Source organism: Aythya ferina, assembly GCF_964211825.1.
Source record: "Aythya ferina genome assembly, chromosome: 23".
Classification (NCBI taxonomy): Eukaryota; Metazoa; Chordata; class Aves; order Anseriformes; family Anatidae; genus Aythya; species Aythya ferina.
In genome coordinates this window covers 5,455,855-5,467,580 of record NC_140321.1, presented here as the reverse complement: position 1 = coordinate 5,467,580, position 11,726 = coordinate 5,455,855, and the positions used below count along the sequence as shown (strand labels likewise).

Sequence of the window (11,726 nt, the reverse complement as noted above, 5' to 3'; positions counted from 1 at the left end):
TAGTCCCCCTAAAACATTATGCCAGCCCAGCTTTCACTTAAATACCATCTCACTGCTTCCCTCTTAGGAAGCGAGTGCCACCGTGGTCCTGATTCCATTCTGGGGTCCTTAACGTGCCCTCCACACCGTGCAGGGTGTTGGATCCCCACAGACGCACCCAAGGTCAGGTACCTGAAGATTATCAACATTTATTTGGCTTCACAGAAGGTGACCTGCACTTCCCTTAGCTCTGTCTAAGCACGCATCACTGGCTTTTCAATACTCTTGCTTTTGACTTATCTGTGTAGGCAGGTGCAGTTCACATCTCTGTGCCTATTTATTGCTCTATTTTCCTTTTGTTCATCAGTTATCCAAGCAGGTACGCTGCCTTTGAGAGTTATGTCTTCTAACCACTTCCGCCAAGAAGGATAAGAGATGAAAGACTTCTCTCAGGTACAGGCAGAATACTCAGAAATGGTGGGTGTAAAGCCTTTAAACAGTCTCAGCGCTGTCTGTGGGAGTGGTGGTTGTGTAAAGATAGAGACGATCATCTAGATTTACTCTACTTACACAGCTACATGAGAGGGGAACCAGGCTGTCTTATCAAACGTGCCTCCAGATCCACAGTGGCTGAAGTCAAATACAATGAGAAGAAGGAGGCAGGCAGATGGCTTGCAGTTTGTTTTTTGTGCATATTCCCAGGCATTAGCTTCAAAGTTCTAGTATGTGCTAAATTGTGTGTTGTCAGAGCCAGTTCAAGTAAATTGTTTCCTTTAAGACAGAACTGGAAAATTTTAAAATAAACAATTTTCTATGTCTTTATGACACTGAATCTTCTTGTACAGTCATGTTTTGTACCTAGGGAGTTCCCAAAGCATTTATTAAAGCCTGCTTAATTTGACTGGGTATACTTGCAGTCTATTTCATGCCTTTGTGACTCTGTTTCTGACATATACCCTTTAATATGTGCACCCCATGAGCTATCTCTTACAAACGTGTGATTCTGCTTGAACAAATACTACACTTCTCAGGCCCTCATCCATGCACAGATAGTCACACTATGCTATCTGCTCACCAAAATACATTTGTTACAGTAAAGATCAACTATTTAAAAACAAAACAAAAAAAATAATCAAAAGATAGTTAGGTGTTCTCAGTCTTATGTTAGGATCTAGATCACTCTTGTCGCCTCTGATGGAAAAAGAGTGGAAATTTGTAATAAAATTTGTCACCCAGGCCACAGTACTAGAGCTACATCGAAATCGTTCATCAATATGAACGATTCTCAAAAGAGAAAGAAAATGAAGTTCTCAAAAGAAAACGAAGTTCCTAATAAATTCCACAGGAAATTATCTCAGAAGGAGATTTCATTTCAGGTTGGTTCCACATGAACCGAAACAGTGAATTTGCTGAGCTGAATTGAAACGTCATCTTGAATTTACCTGACATTAAATTGCAACTCCTTCTGCAATGAAATGGAGATACTAGCTCCTGTATTTCACGCTTACCTCTTGGTTATAAAATTGGTCTCCTTGCTGTCTCTCCTCTAACTACGTCATATGAACAACCCAAGACCAAAAGGATCCCAGTGCCTCACAGAGCATGGTGCCTGGCCGGCACACACAGGCTGTGCAGAGTAACAGGGGCATGGTATTAGAAAGCAGGACTCATAAGGTTCTACAACACTCATAATTCATTCTGAAAAAAGCATAAAGCACAATGTTTTTACATCCCCAGTTCAAAGCCTTGATGCATTTTTCATTAATCTGGTTTTAAGCAAATTGTAATGAAACATGACTTGGTGACATCAGAATTTCTCAGCAGGTGGGACTCCAAGCAGCTTCATCCAGCTCTGTCCGTGGCCGCACAGGATATCACCCACACCGTATTTCATGTACTGGCTCACGGAGCTGCGCAAGAACTGCTGGCAATTCCAGGTAAGCAAACCAACACTACTATAGTCCAGCTCCAGGCTGAGCATTAGAAGGTTTTGCATACCAGTCAAAGCATTACAGTTTGAATTCGGGTACTATAGGTCCCTTGCCAGCTGCTGACCTGTCTCTCATCCCCACAACCTGCCACGGGAAAAGACAGCGTGGTGCACTGAACAAAATACACCAGCGTGCTCCCCCTGCTCTCAGCTCTGTTGATCTGTTCTTCTGCTGATCTGCACCAGGAGAGTTTCTCCCCATTGCTGTAGGAAGCCAGGGTCACCCAGGCAGAAGTTGGTGAGTTAAGGGTGAATGTCGCTCAAGTGCCCACTTCCCAGTAACATCCCTCTTACGCTGAGAAGGGACTTTGACGTCTCTGTTGTTCTGCTGTGCCCAGCAGCGCAAAACCAAGAGCCCTGGGATCTCCCACCTCGTGTTTTGCCTCCTGTCCAAAAACCTCTTTCAACTCTCGAGCTGCTGAGCTGACGTTCATGAGGCATGCGGGGAAAGTTCATGTGTTGAAGTCAGTAGGTTTACTCTGGGGGGGGGGCTTTAACACAGTTGTTCTGCAAGCAAACAAAATAGCAGAAGTGAAATTGTAAGTAAATTCCTGACATTAAGAGCAGTACCGAGCTGGGATTCATCACCAAGAGGAGTTCTTAGAGTGGTTTTAGGGGATGCCCTGAAAGAAAAAATCTCATGATTATAATCTCACTATGAGGTTATTATCAGATTCTTTTTCAGCCAGCAGAGGAAGCAATCTGCGCAGCAGGAAGGCTTGTGTCAGGGATACACCATTGCCCCTGCTGCCAGTTGGTCAGCCACAGGAGGGAAGGGCACATGCTTGGTGTCACTGGGAATTCACCTCCTCCACGCCTGCATCAGGTCACGGTGGTGGCATTTCTTTCCACTCAAGAAAAACACGTTTTGACCAGTTTAGCATCTGCTCTGCACTAAAACAACTTCCTCACCTTGCAGTCAAGGAATTGAGCTGTGACAAGGCAAAAGTATCTAGAGATGGAAGCAAAAAGGGAGACGTGAAGCTGTCAGCAGCACAGGCACCTCTGGCTGCTGAAGCTGAGGTGCAAAGAAAATGAAGGGTAGTCACTGCCCCATATGCTGCTGGTCCTAAACCCTGTAGGTCATTGCTGGGTGCCTTCCTGCAAGGTCTGCTCCGTTTTGCTTGCCCACATTACCAGGTCCATTTTTATATTTAGGGGCCTGCAGTAACATGAAACAGAGGCAGTGGTTGTGCGAGAATGACAGGAGAGAAAAGGCAAAGAGACAAGAAACAGGAAGAAAAACTCCTGGGGCACAATAGGAAGATGTCAGAGAAGGTGCATGACCACTGGTTATGCCTGGGGTTTTCAAGCCTTCCCTATACTTTGTTCCCACTCCATTGTGCAAACTGCCAGTAAGTTCCTAAGGGATATCAAGCACTAGTGACCACTGAATTGTTCAGGGAGATAAAGAGATGTAAGAGAGGGTAAATATGTAATTAGGCCTCCCAAAAGAACTGAAATGTCAGCTGGCCATAAGGAAAGCATCCTTCCCGGGAGCCTGCATCACCATGCTCAAAAGGCAGGAGATTTAACACCAGTCCCCTGCAGCCTTTGGAAGATGACTGCATATGGAAACGTGGAACAATCCTGCCAGTTTCTCCAAGAAGAGCTCGTCCAGTCTTCTGTCACAGATATCTGACATTCTTCATCCCTGGTGTTAAAAACAAAACAAACAAAAAACCTAATGTGCTGATGTTTCACGTGGTGTCTCTTGCTACAGTCCCTCTACCTCATTTGGCCTTTTTTTTTTTTTTTAAACTCCAGAATTGGTGCCACGTTTAAAATGTCTTTTTCTTCGCTTTTTTTTTTTTTTTTAAATAGAGCTGAGTTGCAAAATGTAAGATGAAACTAGCTGTTTACAGCAATTCTAGACTTTTATAACTCAGAAGTGAAGCGGTATGTGATAATTTAACAACAAAATAAGACAGCAGCCCAATAACTGCAAAACCACTTCAAAAAAAAAAAGCAAAGAAAAAAACTGAGGACTGTGAAAAAAAGCATCAAAGTGAAAGAAGGGAACCAAGAACAAAAACAGTGAGAGACAGACCTAAACCAGAACTAGTATCCATGCTTTCAAGCGTGTAATCTTGCAGCTATCTCCGTTTGGTTATCAGCAGCCCCCTCCATAAAAACCCACGATCCATGACACTGCATGCATAGAGCAGACTTCAAACCCAGGAATCAAAAGCACTTGATTAACTATTTAAAACCTTGATACCCTGATCAGCTGTTGCAAGGTCCTTCAAGGCACAAACAGTTCTGGCTGCAGTCAGCCTAACGTGAAACGGACTTGCTTCGTTTCTGCCTGGGAGAAGGGAGTGCAATTACAGCTCTTTTCCTCTTTCCAATATGATCAAACACTGCACTTCTGCAGCATACCAATCACAATTTATGTCCAAGCTGCCTAGAGGGCTTAAAGCTGCCTCTGCCACAGTTGTACAGCATCACCTACAACGTTCACACCTGCATTGCTCTGTCAGGTATGAAGAATGTGTCACTGAGGACAGACAGCAGAGACAGGTTTCGAATCCGGAATTCCCTGTTCTCAATCTCTAACCATTAGAAGAAACAATTCTGACAGTGGTGGGCTTATTAAACACCACACTTCCCTGTCCCCTTTCCAAAATGGAAGCAACTTAGCAGAAGTGGTGTCTTGTCTGTTATGTAAGTGCTGAATTACAGACGTGGAGCATCGCACCCAGTTCAGTAGAGAAGCAACCATGAGACGATGACAGCAGTCTGAAGATTGTTCCTGCTCAAGCTGAAATCCAAGCCAGTGACAAAAACCACGTTCTAGCTCACTGCAAGTTTGCATCTGAGTGCAATGTCTGTAAGATGATGAGAGCGGTTTGCAGTTTGACGTGACTCCAAGCGCAATAGATTACCAAAGGGAGAAACTGAGGTTGGGTGATGGCAGGCGGCTTCATCTGCTGCTCACAGGATGCTGCAGGTTACTCACACACAGCAGCAGCCTTGCTGAAAAATAAGAGCCCAGCTCTGTAGTTGTAAATACACTACGATTAAGTGACAACAAACCCAGATGTTTTCACTATTCCACCTACATCTCATGTCTGCAGCCCTGCTAGAACATGCTTGTTACTTTGCTTCGAGATCTTGCTCTTCCTCAGCAGAACAGGCAGGTTGTGGTACAAAGCACTGATAAGAACTTTCACACTTACTTAATGTTTGCGCTTGGAAGTCCCTGAAACTGTTACTGAAAAACCTTATGCTTTGGATTGATTTTCGATTATTTTTTTGGTGTACAAGGATGTATTGATAAAGTAATGTGCTTGAACTAAAGTGGATTAGTTAAACTGCATTAAGCCCACATAAAGACAATTATATCCAGAATTAAGGTGACCTTGATTCACACTGGAAGTTAAATCAGTGTAACTGTAAGTTACCTCTGTTGACTAGTTCAATCAACAATGGCAGAATTACTGAGCAGGATCATGTCAAGTTATCCAAGAACAAAATGGAATTTATGTCAGTATCTGTAGGAGAACAAGTCATCCTTGCAATAAGAGGATGCCTTTTTTTCCTTTAAATCCTTCCCAAGCAGCAGACAACACATGCTAGGCTGCAGGATTGTTAATGGGGCTTTTTCTTGTGATCAGCCCATCCAAACCTTTTGCTGATGCTGAGGAATTTTTTTTTTTCCTCTTCACTTTGATCACATTTATCCAAGAGCAACTTAAAAGTGCCGATCTTTGAATTTCTGCAGACACTGAGAGGTTCAAACTGCCAGTCCTTTCATGAAGGCAGTGCTGGAAGACTGAGCCTCTCTCTTGACAGGTACCCTCTAAAGCTTCAGCTACACAGCCCCGTAAAGGATTTTACTCCTTGTGCTTGTGGGCTACCTTGTCTTTGAACAACCTCTTTCAATGCCTCCCAAGGCATCCCTTTGTTACAGATAAAACATTTTTCATTACAGCTCTTTCCTGTTAGAAATAGATGATGGATTCTAATTTCTTTTTAATGGGTTTCATTTCTATTTGCTGTAATCTATATGAAGCTAGAAATCCATAACTGCCACTCAGACACAAGCAGAGGCATGCAAGTAAATGTGTTTGCATGCATTTTCTTATGTGTCAGTATAACCAGCAGACTTACAAGGTGGAGGGAAGTTAAATTCACAGCCTAGGTAGTTGTGTTGGATGCCCTGATCACAGTGAAATAAACAAACAAACAAAAAAAAGTGTATCCTGCAATACCTACTGCTGCTTTAGGCCTGGCCGACACTTGCTGGATATTATACAAAATACAGTAATAATTACTAGCACTAGACTTTTTCCTCTTAATCCATCTCCAGGCAGAGAGGTCACAGGGAAGTTAAGGGAGACACCTGGTGGCAACGCTTGTTCTAGCTCATGTACTTTGACATGCACATAATCAGCACCAGTTCTTTGAATCTACAAGGAGTATTTTTCTCAATCCTCCAGCTGTCAGCAGGACCAATAACACCAAGAGTTAAAAGGACAGAAAAGAAGCAAGCAAAGGAGCAAAGGCAGTGCAGTTTTAATGGCACTGTGTCAGCACAGGGTTTTTAGATTGATGGGCAATCTGAAGGCATTTGCTTTAAGTAACTTTTGATAAATTGGTTGGAAAAAAAATCCAAAGTAGTTCCCCTCACTTCTTTGTTTTTAAACCAAAAACAAAGCCTGTGTAGGTGGGGATTTAGGACAGAACTTGAGAGGAAGAAGAGGAGAAAAGAGGCATCAATGAGTCCTTGACACAGGGCAAACACAGAAGCTGTGAGTGGAACACTGACAGCTGGCAGGAACTGAGAAAACAGCACAGGACAGATAAGAGATCTCATTGAGTGCCCACTTTGAATTGAGCAGAGATGGTCAGAACCTGTTCCCCCTTAGCCCAGAAAAGCTTGCTCCTTGTCAGCATATCCCCCTCCTCCCAGAAGCTCCACTACTGCCAGCTGAGATCTCCCCACAACCCAGATTGGACTGCAACAAGAGTGTGCTTGTCTCAGGGTTAACCTCACTGTCAAAAAGCTCTGGAATCAGTTCCCCTAACCTGCCCCCTTGGCTTAAGGGGGAAACTGTTTTTCTGCTTCCTCTAAGCTGCTGTGCATCACCACAACATCACGCTTTGAATGGCAGCTCAATTTCCTTACGTGCAGCAAGCTGCCCTGGCCTCTGTCTGTGCCAGTTTGGTTTACTTTGATATTTTATCCATCTAAAGCTCTATTAATCCGTTTTATTCCTTTCTGTCATAGGGATAATCCTTTATGTAAGCAGAGCTCCTACAACTGAAGTCCTCATTTTGCTTGAAGGAGATTAGCTTTGCAAGACTATCCCCTGTGATACAGGTAATGTTTTTAAACTCTTGCTTAGTTTTGCCATTTATTTATATTTAACGTTTAACTGGTGAACAAACATGAGACTTCTGTCTTTCTTGGGGATCTAACCTCAACCACATATGCAAATTAATGCTTCAAAATGGTATTTAGGTGCACAAAGTTCTGGAGATACTAAGTCACGTGGATTTCAATAGGAACAAGGTAGTTGACCTGTTGAATTGCTTTTGGAAAATAAACAAACTCAAAAGGCACCTCAAAAGGTTTTCAGCATCTAAATACATTTCAACATTTACCCTTTAGGGCCCGCTCCGTGCTATGTAACCGTTATAGGTCAGTTTTGTAGGTCTGAATGTTTTGGGGGTGATAAAAATCTGATAATTACATTAACACAGGGAAAAGAAAGAAAAAGTTTTTTTTTTTTTTAAAGGCTTCTTAAGTAGGTTTTTTTTTGTGTGTGTGGTGAGATAAAAGCATATTTTTGAAAACTGCCAAATACAAAAGAGAACCTTTGCCTACTTGATTTTACCTATAGAACAAGCCAAACAGCAAAATGTAGAGCAGCAGCAGCGATGTCAGAGGTCAAAAAGCATGAGTCACTCTCAAAAAAAGCCTGTTTTTTCTTGAAGTGAAAAACAAACTAAAGAAAATAACACCCTCACCATGATGCAATGTTTTGGATTTGCCTCTTCATTTCCTTGTCAGGCCCATGTGGGTGTGAAAGACTTGCCATCTCTCAGACATCTCACAGGAGATGGCTCAGGCCCACTGCAGGCGACCTCAGCCCACACTTCCAAGGGCACACAGACACACTGCTGCCTGCACCCACATCTGCCCCCACCTGGGAGGAGTTGGGGACACTCACCACAGCTGCAGGAAGAAGGAACCCCAGCACTCAATGAGCTTGCACCCACTTTCCAAACAAAGCACAGGAAAAAAAACAGAGGAAGGAGGAGGCAGGCAGGCAGCTAATTCCAGCAAGCTCAACAGCAGAAGCAGCACAACAAGCTGGTGGGCTTTATCTATTCCGTCTTCCTTATGGGAGGGTTTGGTGTCCTCCACCTGAGGACCTCCAGGTGGGTGTGTTGGCCCATCAGGAGTTCCAGTTGGCTGCTCTCCATTCAAGCCCCTGGTAGCCAGCAAACTGGAGATAGGAAGCAGGCGTCAGGCTCTCCTAGGAGCTGACCCCAGTGGTAGCCCAAGGAGTGTGGGGTGAGACAGGGCTACTGCAGGAGCGCAGCAGAGGAACCAGGTTTCTTGTGGGGTCGGTGCCATAGCCTTGGCTGCAGCTCTCCTAGGTCTTCCCCGTACTCCATCGCCTCCCCCAGCTCTCTTGTGCTCCTCTTGGTGCTCCTAATTCCCTCCCTGTGCAGCTCCCCGGGTTTTTCTGTCTTTCCCTTTTCCTGGCCTGTGAGCCAGACAGGAGGCGGTGCTGGGATGCTGTGCCGTGTTTCATCAGCAGCTGGCAGTGATCAGAGGCACTGATTTGGGTCCCTCTTCCGCACCTGGTCCTTGATGCTCATGTCCCTCGCAGGCACCTCCTGGTTTTGGGAGTTCTGCACCTCTGCCAGCCACCACTGGGGTTGGTCAGTGCTTCAAACACTACACACTGGGCATTTGTTCAGGTTTTCGTGTGCTTGGAAAAGTTATTTTACCCTTGAAGATGACACCTACTCATTTGGGTACACACCCTTAGCTGTAACACACCCTGTCTTTGCCAATAATTACTGTTATTTACATATACCTTGAGAATATGGAGCAGATGAAAAACACAAACAGTCTTCAAAAAACAAGGCAGTTGCACAGATAAAAGCTGTTGCACAACATGCGTTCACATCACCTGAGGTGTGGAGTCTCCTGCTACTTCTGTACCAACGGATTCCACGTGAACCCCTTCGTGGTCACATTAAGGATAATGATGAGAACAACTTGCCTGTTCTGAGAGACTGGGATTTTGAACTAAAAATTACTTAATTTTTTAGGCAGGTTTCGCTGTTTTAATTCTTTTATAAACCAAATTAAGGAGCATCCATGGTTTCGGTTTCCTCGTAAGAAACTGAAGCCAAACCGCATAGCCAAGGTAACACCTTTTTTCAAACACACTAGTATCAGAACTCCTATTTTTTCCGTAAAAAGTGATGATAAATACAAGATTTCTCGCTTGAGTAGCTCATTGTGTGACTGCTCCTAAGGGGAAGGCTTCCACTGCTGAGTTCTCTGCTTTTGTTTCCAGTTGTGCTTTGCAACCATCTTCTCTGCAGCTGTCGCTGGTAGATAAAAGAGCTCGCATGCTTGCACATTTCAGTAAGCTGCAATGCTGTCTATAGGAATTGATTTGACTGTTCATATACACATTCTCCCTCAGCACTTGAACAAGCATGTTCAGATTCGCCCACAGGGTGCAGTGCCTGAGACTGACACATTTGTTTGCAGGGTTGTCCTGACATCTACAGTAAGATTTAAATCCGTTCTGTAGAACTGCACTAAATTATACAATTTCACAGAAGAACCAACACAAAAAGAACTACTGGAGGCAACTGAACAAAGAACTTCGACTCAGCACCAGCTGCTGAAAGGTGCACGTCTCTTGGGAGTATGAAACAAAATTGTAAACTATGAGGCAGCGTCTCTGAAGAGCCTCTTTAATATGTACACGAGACTGCACTGTAATGCCTGTTCAATAACCACTTCCAAGCAGAAATGTGCAAATCAGTTCATGTAATCTTGTGAAGTCAGGAAGAATGCATGGCAGATAGTCATAAAAATGGGCTATTAAGTATTAGGACCATAAGTGCATCTTACTCCTCATATCATTCCTTTTGTACATATAAGCCTTACAGCCCTTTGGGGTGGAAATTTCACTTTGTTTAAAGTAATGTGAAAATGCTTTGTCAACTTGGAAGGTGGCAGTTAAAAGCTAACAGGAAAAAAGATCACAAGTTCATCACTACTTGTATTATTTCCTCCACAAATTCCCCTATTCACTGGCTCTTGAAGTCAAAAGCTGTCACCAGAGTTCCTTCTAGACTTAGCTAGCATTTAAACAAAAGCTTACAGCAACTCAGCAGTTTTTTTGCTTTGATTTTCAAAGTGCTCCCGCAGCATAGCTTTTCATATTTAACATATTTCAATAATGAGTTCCATGTTTTCATTCTTCTGGCCTTAAGATGGAGGGCATCTGATAAAAGCCATACATAAAATACAGGCACTGCCTTAGGAAACAAGAACCAGACCACTGTAAATTTAAAAAAAAAGTTGGATTTTATTATTTTTAGACCATTAAAAAAAAGGATTTAAAAAAAACAATACCATCTCATATACCCACTATTCCATAAAAACACGCTAGTTCATTGAAGCATATGCATCATATGTTCTCTTACAGTTGGAAATTTATAAAACAGCCATAAAAACACACTATTGAAGCATATGCGTCATGTGTCCTCTTACAGTAGGAAACTGACAGAACAGCTTGTATCTATTGTAATTTTTTTTCTTCAAATAGGACTTCTGTTTGTACAGGGCAAAATGTAGCATTTTCAAGACTTTTGTAGAGTTCCTAGAAGTTTTGAAAGGTCATGGCAAGCAGAACTACTGTTTTCTACTGTTTGCGTTGCATTCATGACTACTTTCTCTGAGAGCAAATAACATGTTTCAATTCTCCTGCTTTGTATTTTGCCAGATCTCTGGCTGAGGTCCTATTATGATATCTCAGTAGCAAATAAAAGAGTTAAATAGTGGAGAAGAGCAAAGACTGTTGTTGAAAATAATCCTGTATCACAGAAAAAAAAATCCTCTAGATTTCTCATACTTCAAGACAACTGCACTCTTAAGTCATTTGGAAATGTATCCCCAGATGTATCGCATGCGTAACACGAGCAAGATTCCTTCCGTGTTGCATAGCTACTCTATTCATACAATAAAGATTATATTAAAAAAAAACACAAGTCCAAGTGTTGCAGCAGCCTTATTTAGGAGTAATGAAAGCTTTCTTTACAACTGTTGAACTGGGGAGCTACAGTAGACATCACTGGTGGCAAGAACAGAAATAGTTGTGGTAACTTGTGCTAGGCTGCTGTGGTTTTTGTTTTGTTAGGTTATACACAGAAAGTACACGGGTTATGCATCATCACTTAATACTAAGGTCAACTTTAAGATGCCTCAGTAACATTGACCCTGTCTAGAAGGCAAGTACAATTAACCGCATGTTTCTCAATTGCGCTGCTTCATCAGCCTGTGATCGTGGTACAAGCTTCCCAGCTCCCAGTGTAACATTTCCTTACCCTAATCAAGAGATGCGTGGGGGCTGTTAATCCACCAGCAAAGCTAGATCAAGAGGAACCCAGCAGAGAGGTGATGCCCATCTGCATCTCATTCAGCCATAACTGAACAAGAATGGCCTTGAAGGAAAACTGCATTTCCACTGTGGGCATGTAATTAGAA

The 11,726-nt window shown here is 43.0% G+C and overlaps 1 protein-coding gene and 1 long non-coding RNA gene across 4 annotated transcripts in view; one reads left to right on the top strand and one right to left on the bottom strand.

Moving 5' to 3' along the window:
• Positions 1 to 11,726, top strand: part of LOC311422887 (uncharacterized protein) — a 66,494-nt gene that overhangs the window by 24,251 nt on the left and 30,517 nt on the right. The window contains exons 3-4 of one of the 3 annotated variants that reach the window (XR_014685516.1): positions 1,804 to 1,916; positions 7,206 to 7,298. The gene's annotated coding sequence lies outside the window, so the exon portion shown is untranslated. Of the gene's footprint in view, positions 1 to 67; positions 163 to 346; positions 4,930 to 7,205; positions 7,299 to 11,726 lie in introns of those variants that run through there. The other 2 variants (XR_014685517.1, XR_014685518.1) reach the window with 2 other exon arrangements.
• On the bottom strand, positions 3,549 to 9,454 carry LOC311422888. Its single transcript, XR_014685520.1, has 3 exons — positions 8,152 to 9,454; positions 4,191 to 4,277; positions 3,549 to 3,623 (listed from the first exon to the last, which is right to left on the bottom strand). It is a non-coding gene; the product is annotated as an uncharacterized lncRNA (long non-coding RNA).